Source organism: Neopelma chrysocephalum, unplaced genomic scaffold, assembly GCF_003984885.1.
Source record: "Neopelma chrysocephalum unplaced genomic scaffold, ASM398488v2 Primary Assembly neopelma1_71, whole genome shotgun sequence".
NCBI classification, from domain to species: domain Eukaryota; kingdom Metazoa; phylum Chordata; class Aves; order Passeriformes; family Pipridae; genus Neopelma; species Neopelma chrysocephalum.
The window spans coordinates 11678685-11697570 of NW_020897731.1; positions in this window are offsets into that span (position 1 = coordinate 11678685).

Consider the following 18886-nt stretch of genomic DNA (forward strand, 5'->3'; position numbering starts at 1 on the left):
ACTGTCAGTAGCATGGTGTAAGGAATGTTAAACATTAGAGCTGAATAGAAAACTGAATTGTATCACTGCTGTATTGACTTGATTTATGATTAGATAGTGAATGAATTTATATTTAAAGGTAAAAAGAGACGGTTTTATAAAGCAAACAAAGAGGGTTTCAAAGCAATAATAATTAAATAAAAGTCTTAAGTATTATTCTACTTAAACTTAGCTTCAATTACCCTTCACATTTTTCTATAGATTATTTAACTATCAAGAAAATTTTCCTTCCTTTTCCACAGTTCTGGTGCAAAGAGTTCGAAGGAGTGTCAGGAACACCTAAGTCCTCAAAGGCAAACAGAGGAGGTTTTTTTCCAAATGCCAGAAGAAATAATGTTCCTTTGCATAGATACACAAATAAGGGAAATAAACTGATTGCAGCCTGCACCAGTCTCTACACACAAACTAATGGTAATCAGTATAATTTACCAGAACAGTAGTGTAGGAGGAAATGCAACTATACCCATGAAGTTGTATTTCTTTTTAATTTTGTAAAACCATGCTATGCCACCAAAATGTAACGTATGTATATGTATGTATTACAGATTTCACAGTCACTCTATGTTGAGATTTCACAACTTTTCCATACATCACATCTTACTCCATAGTATGTCTCTCTAGAACGTACATCTTGTTATGACATTTTACATTGATGATGTGAGAATTGAAGCACTGGTGTTCTCACCCTGAGAAACTGAGCCATACAGAAGTAAATTTAAATGTAGTATATTACTCTATTATCAAAGAATGAAGTCTTAGGGGAATTTGTGTTGGAACAGTTGTTTCTATGACAACAAAAACATCATAAAGATTTTAAGCAGGACTGTTGGTACCACCTATTATTAAGGTTGGCCAGTGGTTCATATTTTCGGTTGATTATAACTTTTCTTAGGTTCAACAGTCTGAACTCACATTTTCCATGCTAAGTGAACAATTCAGGATGGATTTATTTGCACTTTTTTTCTGCCATAAATGTTCAGTCAAACAGATCTGCTATTCCAATAAAGTGTCTAAAGAAAACAAAGCAAAATAAAATACTATTTCCTGGTATAAAAATCTGCAATACTACAAATTTTGGAAAACAGATTTTTGCAAAGTCTGTCAAAAATGTGTGGTTATCCCATGAAAATCTTCAAATCTGCTCAAGGTATAAGCCTCCGAAAAGCTTTCACATGCTCATCACTACAAAACTGTTACCAATAAGCAATGTGGAGTTAACCAAATCTCTCCTCAGATAACTGCTATTGCTTGGAACTCCTGACAGCCATACTGGTTCTAAATTCAGGGAGTTCACTTTCTTTTTCTTTTTCATGAGAAGGTGCATGGGAATAAATAACTGAAAGACAAGAGGTCAGTGGGTGGACAGAAACCAAAAACATTGAACTTTTGATAGTAAACAGAAATGACAAGGAAAGATCTGAGAATAAGCAGAACGAAAGAAATTGGGATGGCTGGCAAGAAGTCCATGTATTTGTGTGAAGCTAAGTGATGGTGCAGAGAGCCTAGGATGAAAGCATAAAGAGGATAAGTGAAATGAGATGAGCAGAGGAGAGAACTAGTAGCAGGCAGAAAGATTAATGACCAAATTATAAAGGGACAAACTGGGACTCTCTATTCTTTAAACTATCCATGAAAACCAAAGAGATTTTTATTCACGTTTTGGTGGTGAAAGCTCACTTTAAGACTAGGAAGACTGTGATTTCTACAGTTGTACGATGAACTGAACTATGTGGCAGTTCATTGCATGTGTATGCCGTTGCATGTTGAGGAGGTTGAGGTTGAAAATTATGAACAATTTATTCACTGAAAGATTGGTTATGCGTTGGAATAGGCTCCTCGGGGAAGTGCTGGAGTCACCATCCCTGAAAGTGTTCAAAAAATTAGCACTTCATGATACACTTTAATGGGCTTGTTGATCTTAGGCGTCTTTTCCAGCCTTAGTGATTCTATGATTCTATATTCTGTCTATAGAGGATAGCTGAACAACACGGAAAAAGGCTACTTGCTCAGGTTGTTGCCTTCCTAGTTAAAAGGAATGCTTATGGGAAAGGGAAGACTGCTCTCTTAGGCTGAGCATCCGGTCAGCTTGAAAAATATCGTGAGGCAGGTAAGCAGGCACTGAGGATGGGCCTACAGGATGAGGGAGACTGAGACTCTCTTGAAAACAAAGGGTTTACCTTTAGGTATAAACAAAAGCCAAGCCTGGGAAGAAAACATTTTCTTAAAGATCTAGAGAGAACCCATGGAGTTTATTTGATTCAAAGCAAAGCTAGAAGAAAGGATATGGTGGGACTAAGGGGGAATTGTTTTGAATCTTTTCAGGTAATTCTGATTCGTGAAACAGACTACATCTTATTTTGTTTTTATAAAAAGGATTACTTTGTTTCAGTTTATGTACTTTTATATTCTAAATAATCCACCTTTAAAGACTGGGAGCCTTTGATGTCTTTTGATGTGCTGATTTTAAGGAAAGAAACACGGAGAGCTACTCCCCTCAAGATTCTCCTCTACATGGGTTTGTCATAGTCCAGACATGAAAAACTTTGTGATACAAAGTAGAACAATTGAATCACAGCATTTACACCAAACTTGTTTTCTTGCAACAGGTTTGAATTCCTCCTTTTCTGGGAGTACAATTAATATCATGAATGGCTAACAGCTGAACTCCAGGCTGCCTGCAACTGCAGTTGAAGATACTGGGAAAAGTACCCAAACTGAAGGTCTATGTACTCTAAAAATAAGTTTCTTGGTACTCAAACCAGTCTTCGATTTATCAGATAATGCCCCTCAGTGTCCAAGTCACAAAATCAGCATAATTCCATCTCTTCAGCTCTCCAACCCATTTTGAAAATAAATTCAATACTATGTTGTGAGGCAGTGAAATACCATAAAGTCATGCCTGCTATAACAGATGATGTTAAAATTATCAAGCTTCTTAACAAACCAAATCAGAGCAAGTTTTCACTATGTCTATTGAATAAAACGTGGGCCATATATTGAGTAATGCTCTGCTCAAAACATTGCATAGTAACTGTTTAATGAAGAAGACAAAAACACAGGAGGGAACAACAGAACAACAGGACAAGAACCCAGGTCTCTTTCTTTCCAACTGATAATTTTCATCACAAGATGTCAAAAACAAATTCATATTTTACACTCAAGGTGTAGAGATAGCTTCAAGTGCCAGCTACTTGAAATGGTATTCATCAATGGACTCGAACACTCATGGTTACTAGAATTTGCTTTAGAGTTGTAGCTCTGATGTTATAATACTCCAGGTAATTTTCATTAACAGAAGTATGTTATTCCATAAATATACTCCAGAATTCCAAGGAAAGCAAAACATTATCTACTGTTTGGTTGACATTACCTATCTACCAGGTCAAATAGAGAAGCCTTCCAGAATAGAATCAAATAGGAATCAAATGTCACTGTTGAATAGGATGGAGAGAGTGGAATGATGTCAGCAACAGCTATTTATTTCCACAGACAGCAAATTGTGACAGCTAGCATATTTTAAGACAAAGTGAGACAAACCAAAACTATACCTGACCTCTATGATTTCTTTTCCTGTCCGCTTCTTCTGGCAGTATAATTTAGAAAAATAAAATCTTTGTATTTTTGTTAAAAAACAAGGTTATGGGGGATATGTGTACCTTCATTTCATGTTTGCATTCTATTTCCAAGGGAGCTTCAGAGGTTTTTTATTTATACAAGGCATTATATACTTTAGTTGAATGATATTCTTATTGCAGTGGTTCCTTACTTTAATTTCTGTTTGATTTCCCCTAGGCAGATCTTTGTTTGTAAATATTTATCTGAATTTTAAACAATACTCTAATACAGCTTTCAAAAAAGTTTTTTGTCACTCTTTCCATATCTTGCTCATAGTTACAATATTCTTTCTCAAACAGTTGCGATATATGTAATCCTGAAAGCTGCTTTAATCCCTGAAAGAAGCTTGTTGGAGCTTTTCAGTGTGGATTTGGAAGATATGTATAACCAACCCTACACATGATTAGAATCTGGATCTGTATACTTACTAAACCACCTGACTCCCCAGTCTTCAGTAAAAAGTATAAATTTAGCACTGTAGCAGAACATGCAGTATCAGAGCCTTACTTAGAAAAAATTATCTTGGACAAACTTAAATCCTCCTTCTTTCTGAAAAAACCGTAATATCATTTTCTTCGTACTGACATATATACTATGTGTACCTGCTGTGATGACCTGCTTTTTGTCAGTGAATTGTCATAATCACTCACAAGTTGTAGAGGTACAAACGTTCAAAACAGAAGTCACAGCACTATTAAAATAATCTGACATTTAGTAGCATTTCAAACCGCTGCCTATACCGAATTATAATCAGTTCTTTTAAATATAATATCAAACTAATTCTGTGAATTAACAGAAAATTTAGAAAATATTTTCATTTTTAACCTCTTTGTCCTGTTGTTCAAGCACCAGAATAAATGTAAGAGGTACCAGATTCTCTCTGTATCTTCTCAATGGAAGAAATATATTTTTTATGTTCTTCTGGCATTCAGATTTTATCAAACTTTCACATGACAATATTTCTAATAATGTTAAAATGAAAGTATAAGTTTAACTACACTGTTGCATTATTCCTCACTTTGCAGGCAGAAAAAAATCTACAGAGATGCCTTGGTAACCAATTAGTTTTAGCTACTTGATATCAGAAAGATTTTCTGCACAAAGAATAAGTGCATATAAATTATGTATAATTATTTTATAATAGGTACACTATGTCTATATGAAGTCCAGGTTCAGTTTGTAAATCCCTGGATGTACTGAAAATATTTTTCATGAGCACTTTGCAATCCCTAGTAATGCAATTAACTAATTACTGGGAGCAATTACTTAGAGATGTAAATATGTGCTACTTAGTGAGTTAGTTTACCCTTATAAATATTAAATCACATAAACAAAGTTCTATCTTCAGGCTAACTTCAATACATTAAAAGAAAATTCAGAGCCAATTTAGAGACCTCTTGTGCTGTTTCATTACTTTTAGATATTTTAGGTTGTTCTATAAAATATTTTTATTGTAGGGCAAACAGCAGTAAAGCTAAAAATATGCTAATATTCATGACTTTTATTATGTACTTTGTAAATTTCCTTCATTATTTTGCTCCAATAACTTTCACTGAAACATTTTGACCTACAACTGCAACTGACTTAAAACCCACAATATATTGAGCAAAGCTACTCAATGATATGTGATGCTACATTTTCTTTTCACATATTTTCACAGTGTGTTTTTGTCTGTAGAGTGAACTGAATAGATTAGAACAGAATAATACAATAGTAGAAAATAATAGAAAATATTTGGATTAAAGCTATGGAACTGAAAAAAAAAAATGACTGATACCTGAAGAGCTGGGTAGCAAATGTTTTCTATTTCACAAGACTAATATGGAGACACAGATGGAGAGATTTCAGAGAAGGAGGAAGTTAAAGGAGAATTGGATTCTTCTAACAAAGACATAACAAACAAAAATAATAAATTATTCAAAAAAAGACCAATAAAAAAGCAATTTCTATAAGTCAATAAAGAATTAATCTAAGATAAGAACACTTATGCTTGGGCCTAACACTTGAGAAACCACTGAATACTTTCCTTTGATAAGGAGTCAGAACCTTTTGGAGGACATGGTTATATGTTATAGTCATCTGAAATTAAAAACAAATACTTGTGATCCTTTGTTATTTACTATAACATATGAGTTCTGCTGGTAAAACAACAACAATACTAATTGACAAATGCAGTAAAGCACGTACGTCATTCAAACACACATTAATAACATCTGTTGCTTTACCAAAGTACCTTCTGAACACTTTGTTCCTTGGCCTGTCAGTATTTTGCCTGTGATCTTTTCCAAGACATCTAATTTCTTCAAATCTTCACTTTACAGATATAAACACTAAGTCAAAATGTATCTAGGCATTTAATATTTCATGTATTCACCAGTATACAGGAGATGCACGGAAGCAGAGCTGACAGGAATAGTTGATATGAGTAATATGAATAAAATTTGTTTTAAAATATTCTTTATGCTTAGAAAATTTGGGAGTGGCATAACAGAATTATTGGAAAAAATATTTCTACTAGGAAGGTTACAGTTGTTAATGAGTCTTAGAAAATAATTTTGTAATGGTAGTTGCAATGTGAAAAAAAACCCCACCAAAATTAAAAAAAAACCCTCAAACCAAAATCCAGCCACTAAACCCAGAATGACTCTGTTTACTTTTTGGAGGAGCTGGCAGCCACCATGGCATAGTACCAGCAAATATAAAAACAGGTGTTTATCAGTGTCCTAGTTGCAGAGAGGTGGCAGAACATGTGAGCGTGGTTAGGTTGCTATTCTATACCACCCACGTCATCACTGGGGGATGTGGTTTCAGGGGCAAGAAATGGTGCATGCACCCTGGAAGTGCACCAGTTTGTCTTCAACTCTCCAAAGGAAGGCTGTCGACATCAGCCCCATGGAGCCTGTCCTCTGCTACCACTGCTGCCTATCCCCTACCCGTTCCTCTGAGACACAGCTCCAAGATGTAGCGCTGAAAAGTGGCAATCCAGCGTGAAGACGTGATGCTGAAAAAAAGCAGTAGCCAGTGCAGGAAGCACTGTGTGGAACCAATCAGCAGAGGTGACCTCAAGCCCAGCTGAACTGAGCCAAAAGGAGCCAAGCAGAACTGGCTGGAGCAGGGCAAAGTAGTCAAAAGCAGCAGCACCAGCAGCAGCCACGTGGAAGTGAGTCCAGTGTCCAAAGCAGCGGAGCAAAGTCAAAACCCCTGTGGAGCCTGAGCCTCAGTGCAGCAGAGAGGCTGCTGCAACGTGGACAATCTAACTTTTTGGGGATTTGTCCGCCATCGTTTTCCGTTGTCTCAGGCTTGGGGACAAGGGACCTGGCAGTGAGGAGCACCTGCCATCTTGTCCTTGTCTGGGGAAACCATGTGGTACAGTGCACAGAATGGCCACCTTCTTTGTCCCGGTAGCTATGCAGAACTAAGTTGAGGTGGTGAATACCTTTTTTGTGGGTAAAGTACCTTCTCTTTTTTGTGAACTTTTGCTATTAATATTGGTGCTGTTATGGTGTTTTTTTTCTTATTCCATTCATTTTTGTTTTCAGTAAATTGTTATCTCAACCCATAGTCTCTGCCTTTGTCCCTCTCTTATCAGAAGAGGTGGGGGGAAGGGGAGCAGCTTATTTGCAGTTTAATTTCTGGCTGGTGTTAGACCACCATAATAAGGCATTCTAACTCTTATATAATCTCTAATAATCTGTTGAATTTCATTACTTTTTTACTTTTCTCTTTTTTATGAAATTTATTCATTCAAATTTTCTGCCTAAATCAACTGAAGAGTGATGTTTGCAGTTCCCCGACTGAGTCTCTAACAGAAGTAGAGCTACAAAAATAATGGTACTTGCAAGCTTCACTGTAAAGTATTAACTATTTTTTATTTGCACTTTATTCACAGTTTAAACTATAAAGCTCTACTTTTTAAGTCTCTGTTATGTACATCTGATGTTGATTTGTCATTTATGTAGTCAAATGCATATTATATGTACTGAAAACAAAGACCTGCTGCCATATCTAAGTAACAACATCCCACAAAATATCACTTAACTATAATGTCAAGCAAAAGGATACTGAAAAGCAGAATTAACCTTGAGAAGTGTGGTTATCATTCAGTAATACGATGTACTAATAGATTAGAGGGTTTCCAGGGTTTCCAAATTTCCTATTTCTTTCAGGTTCTTGAAACTGGATCAGCAGAGGCTGGAAGTCTTTTGGGCTATGACATATGTCCTAGGCATGAAAATGGCATACCCCTTGAAAGGGAATTTCTGAATTACTACTTTTTTATAGATTTAAAAAGTAGCTGAGTTCACACAACTTTACTGAATGGACAACCCATTCTACATTTCTCTAAGGGACTGAGGGAATGAATAAACAGAATGAAAATAGAAACCTTCCTAAGGCATAGCAAAGAGTCTCTGGAAAACTGAAATATCAGTATACTCATTAACTAGCTTGATTTAAATTTTAAAATATTACAATTGCTTAAGAAGTTTCACCATGATATGTGGCTTAGCATTTTAAGTACATATCAACTGTAAGGATATGCCAGCCTTAAGCATACACTAACCAGTGTTGGTACATAGGAGGAGAGAAAAAATAACTTGTAAGATATTACTTGTCAGTGACTGTTTCATCTGCTAGTCCTCTCCCAGCAAGTGGCTATGTTTACCAAGGAGCAAAATCTTAGTAAATGGAGAGAGACCATAAAACACCCATATACTACTACAGACGTAAATATTCAGCCTCATCTCTGTACTGTAAAGTGTTTGCAGTTACTTTCCTGTACTGCTTCATTTTGCAGCTACTTAAATATCCTACTTGGATCATGACAGCATACATTTATTTTTCATTAATATTATTACTGCTACTGATATTATTTCCCACCTCTAGCATATAGTATATTGTTTTCTTTACAAAGGGAGATGAAAGAAATGATTGAAAATTTCTTCCTCTGATTCAAATGATTAATTTGATCTTGTACAAAGTTATTTTACCCTTTATTAATACATACTGGTTTATTCTTCATTTGAATTTTACATACAGCATTCTCTCATCATATTCCCTTGGGACATTATTGTTTTTCTTCTCCCACCCTTGATCTTACGCATTCTCTAGCTCTAATTTCTGAATGCTCTTCAAGGGAGAGAGTTGTGTTGTAACACGCTCATTCACTTTTCAAGTTCTGTTTTCTGTTTTATTGGACATTCATCTTCTCAAAAAGGGCATAGTCCATGGAAAAGTTGAAGGCTTTACTACGCCTTGCATATCACTTTGTGACTTTTTATCTAGCTTTCCTCATGATACAATACTAAGCAATGCTCTAAAATCAAGGGATCTCAAAAAGAGTACTCACCTGTATATTCAGTATAAGGCGGTACTTAACTTCCTTGCTGAGACAATCTTAATTAACTATTATCACAAAAAAAAAGGTTGGTTTCAAAAGATGTGCTATCAAATTAGAATTACTTGTATTAAAAACTCTGATTGTAAAAATCAGTGTTATTCCTTCCTTTTAGGTTTTTATTCATTGGAAACATGATACATTTAGGACAGATCTAGAAGCTGAACTATAAGAGGAAACAAACATTCATTTATTTATAATTAAAAGAAATGTGGTCTTATATAATACTAAACCACCAGAAAAAAAAAAGTCAAGATATTATACCCACAGAACTCATCAGGGTGGTAAAAATCAAGAGATTTCTTGCAGCTCAAAACTATATTGACCTGAATTTTTCTGCTGATGTAATTTATTCTTTTTTTTGTTTTGCCTGCTAGAGCCAAATGCTTGTCACTATGTGTAGCCCTAGAGCCATAAAGAATGCACAGCTCGTGTAATACGGTAAGTGCTATCTCCAGTCAGGAAGTTCCTCCTGTGATATCTAAGTGCCAAAAAAAGATGATCTGCAAAGTGAAGACAAGTACATAGAATTCCTGAGTATCTGAAACTGCCAACAAGACAAATTGGTTTTATAGTAAGTGCCTAAGAAACCCATTAGTACCACTTCCACTTGGAAGCCAAAACGAATGCAACATAAGAGCACAGTCTGTTTGTAAAGCAAGCCTATGGCATACAATGACATTGTTGGCACATGCAGCATAAAGGAGGAAATTGAGAAAAGTTGTCCTGGGTGTGGAGATAACTAATTCAGTACTATTAACGTGAGCTGCCTGTGTGTCTGGATTTAGTTTTACAAATAGACACACATAGAAGCATTGAATCCTGTAAGCTGCACAGCAGGAGCTCAGTATTCAAGACTGTATACTGTAAGCTTTTACCCTTTTCCTTATACAATTTATTTTCAAATGAATGAATGTCAGGATGAAACAAATACATCCAGCTTCATTGGATAAATGCATTTGCCTGATTGATGTCTCTGGTAAAGAGTTCAGTCCAGAAATTAATAATGCTAAACAACAAGAAAACCTCCTATTTGTCTTTGGCTTATGTTTCATCTAGCCTTCACAGTGTTTTTATCTATGAACTGTCATTCACAGTATTCCTGATACTTAACAGTTAATTAGAAGGAAAAATTGAAGGAATTATATTTTTTAGATTACTTCCAACTATCTTCAGTTTTAACTGTCTGATAAAAAACACAAAGTGTTCTCTGTTTGTTTACGTGTCCTTTTGCAAAGGTCCTAGATCACTTTGATAGATATCTTTTATATAAATTCAATTATCATTGCTGCTATTTCAACTTGTTTTGCTGACAGCAAAGAAGGACTCAATATTGTGTGTGTTTAGTTATCTTCAAAACTAAGAGGTTAAGAAAATTCGAGCTTCACCCCATAGGTTTTTTCTCATTAAAGAAAAAAAAATCTGTTGAAGGATCAGGCCTTTTAGACAGTTTCATTTGTTTGTTTTCTCATTACTAGTTTATCACCTAACACAGTTTCTAAAGAACTGGAAATCAAATTATAGACTTAGTGCCCTGTGACTAATAACTTTCTTTTTGTGAAAAAAAGAATCCAAAACAATCTAGAAGGATCAAATTAATTTTCTTTTAGATTTTTTCCTTTTAATTTGATCAATATTGATAATTTGTCCACTAAAATAATGTTTGTGCTAAACTTTTACCTGTATTACCAAATTCATTATTTCTCTGAGCTTATAGCAAAGTTCTTGTTCTGTTCCTTAGGACCTAATTACATAATTTCTAGATAATTTTCATGTAATATCAGGTCTTTCACAATGTTCAACAATTTATTCAGAATTTGACAAAGAATAAAAAAGGAAGTGATAGACAGACACTTTCACTGCCATAGAGAAAAAAATGTTATATAATCATTCAATGAAAACATGAAAGATAGCTCAGCTAAATATTCTCAATATATATATCTATATAATATATATCCAAATGCATATTGCCAAGTCACGTTGAGCTTCTCATCCACCAAAACTGCCAAGTTTTCCTCCATAGGGCTGCTCTTGATCCATTCTTCACCCAGCCCACTACTTGTATGTGGGATTGCCCTAGTCCAGGTGCAGGACTTTACACTTGGCCTTGTTGAAATTCATGAAGAGCGCACAAGCCCACCTCCTAAACCTGTTGACATTCCTCTGGTTGACATCCCTTCCCTGCAGTGTGTTGACAAAGAACAGGATGGTGAACACGAATGGGCAAACAGGGGCGTGGCAAATCAGCGAGGGCGTGACATGTCAGTGAAGGTGTGGCACAGCAGTTCGCAGAGGCAGAACAAGCAGGGAGGGCTCCTCTCTGATCATCCGGGAGCAGCCAATAGAGGCAGCAAACAGACTCAGTAACTGGTAAGTAAGAGCAAAGAGATTCTTTCAGCTCAAGTCTTATTAGTGTACTAGATTAAGCTTCAGTTATGGTGCTGACACCCCATAAAGCTCAACCCCTGTAGCTGCAGGAGTCACTGTACCAGCCTTGCCAGAGGCCTCCAGCCAGCCAGACCTGCTGATGGCAGATGCGGCTCTCCAGGTCACAGGTTGGCAGGAGTGCCTGATGCCTCTTCATGAGGCAAGGGCAGACAAACAGTCATTTTTGCAGAAGGTGCACTGTGGTTGAAGAACTGTGTCCCCAGGTGAAGGAGCTGCGGGAAGAAGAGAACAGGCTGTGTAATATTTGAGACAATAAGCAAGATATAGACATTATTTTCAGAGACATTACTCTCTCAAGACTCTCAGGAGTCTCGAGTCTCCAGTGTAGTGGAGAAGCAGGTGGACTCAGAACCCTGCAGAAAAATTACTCAAAAGTCTGTTAAAGATGAAGGCTGGAAGCTGGTCACTGCATGTACCAGGAGCAAGGTTACTCCTCCTCAAAATTTGACAGGTAGACCCTCTACAACAGGTATGGGCTCTGGAACTAGAAGGCCAGACAACTGATCAGGTGGATGAAAGTCCTTCTGGGGTAATGGGACCTCCTAAAACAACACCTCTACCCTGCATCAAGACCTCCTCTGTTAAAAGGAAAAGAAGGGTACTTGTAATAGAAGACTCCCTTCTAAAGGGAACATAGGGCTCGATATGCAGACTGGACCCAACTCACAGGGAAATCTGCTGTCTTCCAGGGGCTTGGTTAAGGGACATTAATGGAAAACTCTCCAGTTTAATAAGGCACTCTGATTACTATCCACCATTGGTTGTTCAAGCTGGCACTGATGAAATAAGAAAGAGAAGTCTGAGGGTAATCAAAAGAGACTGGGATGATTGGTAGAGGGATCAGGAGCACAAGTAGTGAGTTTTGGGCACCTCAATATAAGAAGGATATTAAGCTGTTAGAGAATGTCCAAAGGAGGGCAACGAAGATGGTGAAGGGCCTTCAGGGGAAGCCGTAGGAGGAGCAGCTGAGGTCACTTGGTCTGGTCAGCCTAGAGAAGAGGAGACTGAGGGGAGATCTCATTGCAGTCTACAACTTCCTCATGAGGGGAAGAGGAGGGGCAGACACTGATCTTTTCTCTGTGGTGACCAGTGATAGGACCCGAGGGAATTGCCTGAAGTTGTGTCAGGGGAGGTTTAGGTTGGATATTAGTAAAAGGTTCTTCACCCAGAGGGTGGTTGGGTGCTGGAACAGGCTCCCCAGGGAAGTGGTCACAGCACCAAGCCTGTCAGAGTTCATGAAATATTTGAATGATACTCTCAGGAACATGGTACGACTCTTGGGGATAGTCCTGTGCAGGGCAAAGGATTGGACTCCATGATTCTGGGTGCATTCCTCCCATTGTGGGGTTCCATTTCCAAAGGCTTGAGGTGGATAGGGAAGGGGTTACTCCAGCTCCAGGGGTTTCTTCAGGGTCCTGGACGCATGGAGGGGTTAGGTGCTCACCCCTCCCCCCACCCACGCAGTCCCATGGCAGCCGGAGAGACAGCACACAGGACATGGAGAGGAGGCGAGAGAGAGAGTTTATTGATGAGGCAGTTACATATATAGGTCTTGGAGGATTCACAGAGTGACCAATTACGGGGTCAGGGGGCTTACAGGACACCCAATCGCAGGAAGGGGTTAAAAGGTCCAATGAGAAGACTTCTTGATATCTTCTCAGGACATTCCTGAGACAGAGATAAGAACTGGCCATGGGGGATTTTGGGAAGAAGAAAGCACAAGCCAGCACAGGGACCACAAAAAGCCATTTTGAAACACACTCAAACCACAGCTTCCCATACAAGGCAGATTCACTGCTACACATGATCCTTGTGGGTCCCTTCCAACTCAGCATATTCTGTGATCCTGTTATTCCATGATTCTGTGACTGCACCACACACCTTGATGTTGTTGGCAAACTGGCTGAGGGTGCACTCAGTCTGACTGTCCCTGTCACAATAAAGATGTTAAACAGTGCCAGCCCTAATACCAATCCCTGAGGAACACCACTTGTCACTGGCCTCTATTTGGACATCAAACCTTTGAGTGCATCCATCCAGCCAATTCCTTATTCACTACATGGTCCATCCATCAAATCCATGTCTTTCCAGTTTAGAGACGAGGTTGTCGTATGGGACAGTGTTAAATCTTTTGCACAAGTTCCAGGTAGGCGACATCAGTTGCTCTTGCTATATTCAGCAATGCCTTAACAGTGTCATAGAAGACCACCAAATTTATCAGACACGATTTGCCCTTAGTGAAGCCATATTGGCTGTCACCAATACCTCCTTATTTTCCTTATGCCTTAGCATATTTTCCAGGATGATCTGCTCCATGATCTTTCCAGGCAGGGAGATGAGACTGATTGGCCTGTAATTCCCTGGGTCTTCCTTTCTTCCCTTTTTAAAATTGGGGATTAAGTTCCCCTTTTCCAGTCTGTGGGAACTTCACTGGAGTGCCACAAATTCACAAATATGTTGGATATTGGCTTAGCCATTTCATCCACCAGCTCCCTCAGGACCCGCAAATGCATCTTATGAAGTCCCATGATCCTGTGCACCTTCAGGTTCCTTATGTAGTCTCAAACCTGGTCTTGTCCTACAGTTCTTCATTCTCCCAGTCCCTGACTTTATCTTCTGAGACTCAGGCAGTGTGGCTGAAGCATTTACCAGTGAAGGAAAAAGGCAGAAAAGTCATTGTGTAACTTAGTCTTCTCTATCTCCTGGGTAAATAGGTGTCCCATTTCCTTCCAGAGAGGGCCCACATTTTCCCTAATTTTCCTTTTATCACCAACATACCTATAGAAGCTTAGAAGCTTTTCTTGTTGCCCTTGATGTGCATGGGCAGATTTAATTCCACCAGGGCTTTAGCTTTCATATTCTAATCCAAAGCTACCTGTCATTGCTTCCACCCTCTGTAGTCTTCCTTTTTGTGTTTGAGTTTGTCCAGATCTCCTTATTCATCCACACAGGCCTCCTGGTGTTTTTGCCTTACATTCTCTTTGTTGGGATTCATCACTTCTGAACTTGGGAGAGCAGATCCTTGAATATTTACCAATAGACTCTAGGCAGATAGATATGACACATATGACACAGCTACGACACATAGATATGACACAGACTGATGGAGGTCGAGGCATTTGGACAATACTCTCGGACATGTGGTGTGACTCTTGGGGAGTGTCCTGTACAGGACCAGGAGTTGGACTCCATGATCCCTTCCAACTTGGCGTATTCTGTGAGTCTGTGATTCTGTGATTCTGTGATATATATAGGATATATATAGGTATATAAGTGTATTTGTATATCAAGAAGTTTTAGCTGGGCTTTGTTCCTCATATATTATGAAATATATGTTCTTTTATGTGTATTTACATATATAGTCGTGATTAAATTGCTAACATAACATCATTTTTTAAATCAATGTGTACTTTTTCATGGCTTCACAGACAATGGATTTTCAAGGTGTCATTTATTCTTAAAAAAACAAGCATGAACAATAAAAAGTATAATCAATGAATAGCGTGTGCAGGAAGTCTGCTGCAAGTAGCATGTTTGCAGTATTAACTCCTAGATTTTGTTGCCTATCTGTCAAGAGGTATTACTCTGGAAGGAACTACACCAGAACATGCAGGTAGGGATAGTTTGCTCAAGGATCTTCCTGGTTGCCTTGTCTGCCACCTAGTGTCAAGCAAGCTGATAATTTTGATACTGTAGGGGGTTTTTAATACTCCTTTGTTGGTTATGAATCAGTTGGAGGTTCACATTGAAAGAAACTTCTAAGAATCAAGATAATACTAAATGCAAAATATAAAATGCATTGGACATGGATCCAATGCTTTCTGAAGCTGACATTTAATATTACAAATGTAAATTTTGAAAGGACAAAAAAAGAAGGGGTTAAAAAGTATTAGTCAACGTGATTTTTAGGCCAATCTTGAAATACACAGGTGGAAAAAAGAAGGCTTATAGGAATGTAAAAATTTAAGTAGCCTAATTTTAAGGGTGTTTAACACTCATAAATCTCATTGGTTTCACAGGATTTATGGGGAGCATACTTCAGAATAGGAGAAAATGATCTGTGAGAAAGACCTACAGTGGGAGTTCTTATTTAGGAACTTTTAATTTTATTTCAGGGCTAATCAGATTTGATTACTTTTAAGATGCATTTAAAATATTGCACAATGATTAAAATATCTCTTTCACGGCTGCTTGCAGAAGTGGCAAGGGGACCTTGATGTCTCTGGTCCCTATTCCTGTAATAAAAAATATTTTCTCATTATTTTTTGTATACATGGTCTCATCTGTTGACTAATTATGAAGAGTTTTATACTTGATTAATTCACAGCCTAGGCATTGAGCTTTCCAATGTTTAGGCCACTGCCAGCTGAAAAGGATCTTCATTTCCCTTCTCTTAAATCTTGTATTTTCTGCCTTTCTCTTGTACCCCTTCAATCTACAGAAAACTTTCTTGAAAACTTGTATTTTGGGAAGTTCTGAAAAGCTGGGACAAAAACAGTGTCTGTAGTCAGAAAATAGCTTGGGTGTTCATCTGTGAAGTCTAAAGGGTGTTCTCTTCCTCTGCAGCAAGCAGTTGCAAAAATTGATCTTGATCTGATAGAAGGTGCCCAATACAGAAGGCTAGACACATTTCCTTGACCAAAGATGGATGACCTTTGGTTTGCATATGCCAAAAGAGCAACCATCTTCTGTTTTTCATCAAGTCATTCTAATAAGTTCACGAAGAGATAAACTGGAAGTTTATCTTTTGTCATGATCTCAGACTAAGCTATCCAAAACTTCATTTAGATTTTTGTGAAAGCATCCTTTTCAAAGGACTGGGCCTCCACTTGCTCCACTGAAAGCAAAATGTGATTTATTTGCATGCAGAAGGGGTATTCACTGACAAGGGCAAAAAAACTCAAATATATGCATACTCTCCTGGCTATGCTTGGCATTTCCTTCACATTTAGATGAAGGCAGTTAACCCTGTCTCCATTTTTGTCTGCTCTGAGACCCATTTTCCTGCTGTGTTTCTCAGCTGTATCTTCCATCCATCTGACTGATAGACTATAGTCACTGACAACTCCCCCATGTCCCATTCTGCAGGATAGAACTGTTACCTCAGTGCACCTCTTGGTTTGGGCTGTATTTTTAACTGCTATAAAGTGATTAAGTCATCAAATCAGCTTTCCATATCTGTTACAGTGGCTTTTGTACATTGCCATACAATGGCAAATGATTGCCAATCTACTCTTCAGTCAATTCTTATAGTGCTTTATATGTTTCCAGATTTTCTAGATTATGTGTGAAATGCCATAGGAAAAATAAATGATGGTATTATAAAATATTATTTATATCAACAAGTATGTGCTAATTGCTGTTCCAATTAAGAACTCAAAGCAACCTTCCTGAGCTAAAATATTATGTAATTTATTCTATTTTATTCAAAGTTTTTCTCAAGAAAGAGTAATACAACATTAATTAATTCATTAATCTCAACTGTAATTAAACAGTGACAATTCAATATAACCAGAAGAGAATTATACATATAGATAAATATAACAAAATAAAAATAGTTAAATAGTAGAAATAAATATTATTTGAGGTTCTCTAAACATGAAACACCACTTTGCCAACAAGATAAGATACAGATCCAAACAATTTCACTCATAAAGTACATTCTTCTTTTAGGAGATTTTGTTGCTATCTGACTTGAAAAAAATAACTTAAAATATGCCGTAATATTTTGCTGCATATAAGCAGAGAATACACGTATTTAATGTTAAAAGTAAATTAACCACAATATTTAGTAGTTCAAAAGATTATATTCTGCTACAGCCTTATTTTTTTCCCTTTAGTTGACAAAAATTGCCATTGCAATGGACCAGTAATAATGGGTACTAGTAAAGCAAGAGTGAAATAAAGATTAGAAGATTCTGCGGAGTTCAAACATAGGCAAAACAGTTGTCTGTGTGTTGTTAAAATCAATGTGACTAAACCCTGGACTATTTACTTGTGTAATGAGAGAGTAACTTTTCCTATCCAAATTCCAATAGTACTGCATTTTTGCAAACTCTAAAGTCAAATTCTTCTGAATGACAAAATAAATATACACCTTCCATGAATGCATACAGGATACATTTATTTTAGAGTTCTCCCTCTGAGTCCCTTCCCTTCCCCTCCCTTCTCTTCCTTTCCTTTCCTGAAATTTCCTGAAGTTTCCTTTCCCTTTCCCTTTCCCTTTCCCTTTCCCTTTCCCTTTCCCTTTCCCTTGCCCTTGCCCTTGCCCTTGCCCTTTCCTTTCCTGAAATTTCCTTTCTCTTATTACCATTAATGAAAGGAAATTAATATAGGAAAAGGAAATACATTAATGTTGTTTTAATGATTTGCCTTTAACCCAAGACAGAAAATTCAAAGATAAGACTTCCAATTAATCTTTAACTTGTAACATAAAAGCACTGATTTCAAGCCTTAACAACATTGCAATTATGAAGGCACAAGGGGAATGTACTGTGGACATAGACAAACTTTTAATCCTAAAAATGTCTGGCTCTTGTGAATTTCTTTAAAATTTAACATTATTTCTGTGTGTGTTATAAACATATGTGTTCTTGACCCAATTCAAAAAACAACCACAAGTGAAATACCATTTCCATTAATCATTCAAGAGCTTTGCAAGAAGATTGCATCTCAAGAGATAATTTTTTCGCTGAAGTTTACACTATTCGGCCTGATTTCATTTTTTTTTACATATATTGAATTGCAGCTGCTTGTTGTTCAGAGCATTGGTTTTAGAACTTATTCCCATCATTTCCATCCGGATGCATACATTGTCACTTAATATCCTGAAGAGAAAAATTAATTTCTATGTAATTATAGTTTTGCCCTGACAACTACAAAAAACTCATTGTAAACTAATACCTTGCAAATGAAATTCTATTTTCATCCTTTAATCACTATGTAATGAGACTACGAAGGAGATGTTTGTACTGTGTTGAAATAATAAATAGATGTAACAACAATTTTTCACACTTTTCAGCAGGGTTTTTTATTGATTTTTTAATGGGAATATGGATCCACACTAGTGGCTCTCCTTGCAAGATTAAAACTCAAGTTTATTATGTATTTGTAGAAATTACTTTTTCTATCCCTGATATAATACCATGTTATGTTGGAAATATTCTGTGACTGTTATTTGTACTAATAAGATAGTAGCATTTAAAGAATCATAGTAAATTAATCCTTTAAACCATGTATCTGTGTATTAGACAGCAAAATTTAGCATTGCTGTCTCACAGCTTTTTCATGAATCTATCTCTTAAGATCCATTATTCCTGAGAAACAAACTTAATTCAACGTTGAACATTTTAAAATCCATACTTTCTGTTTACCTGTCTGTGCAATAAA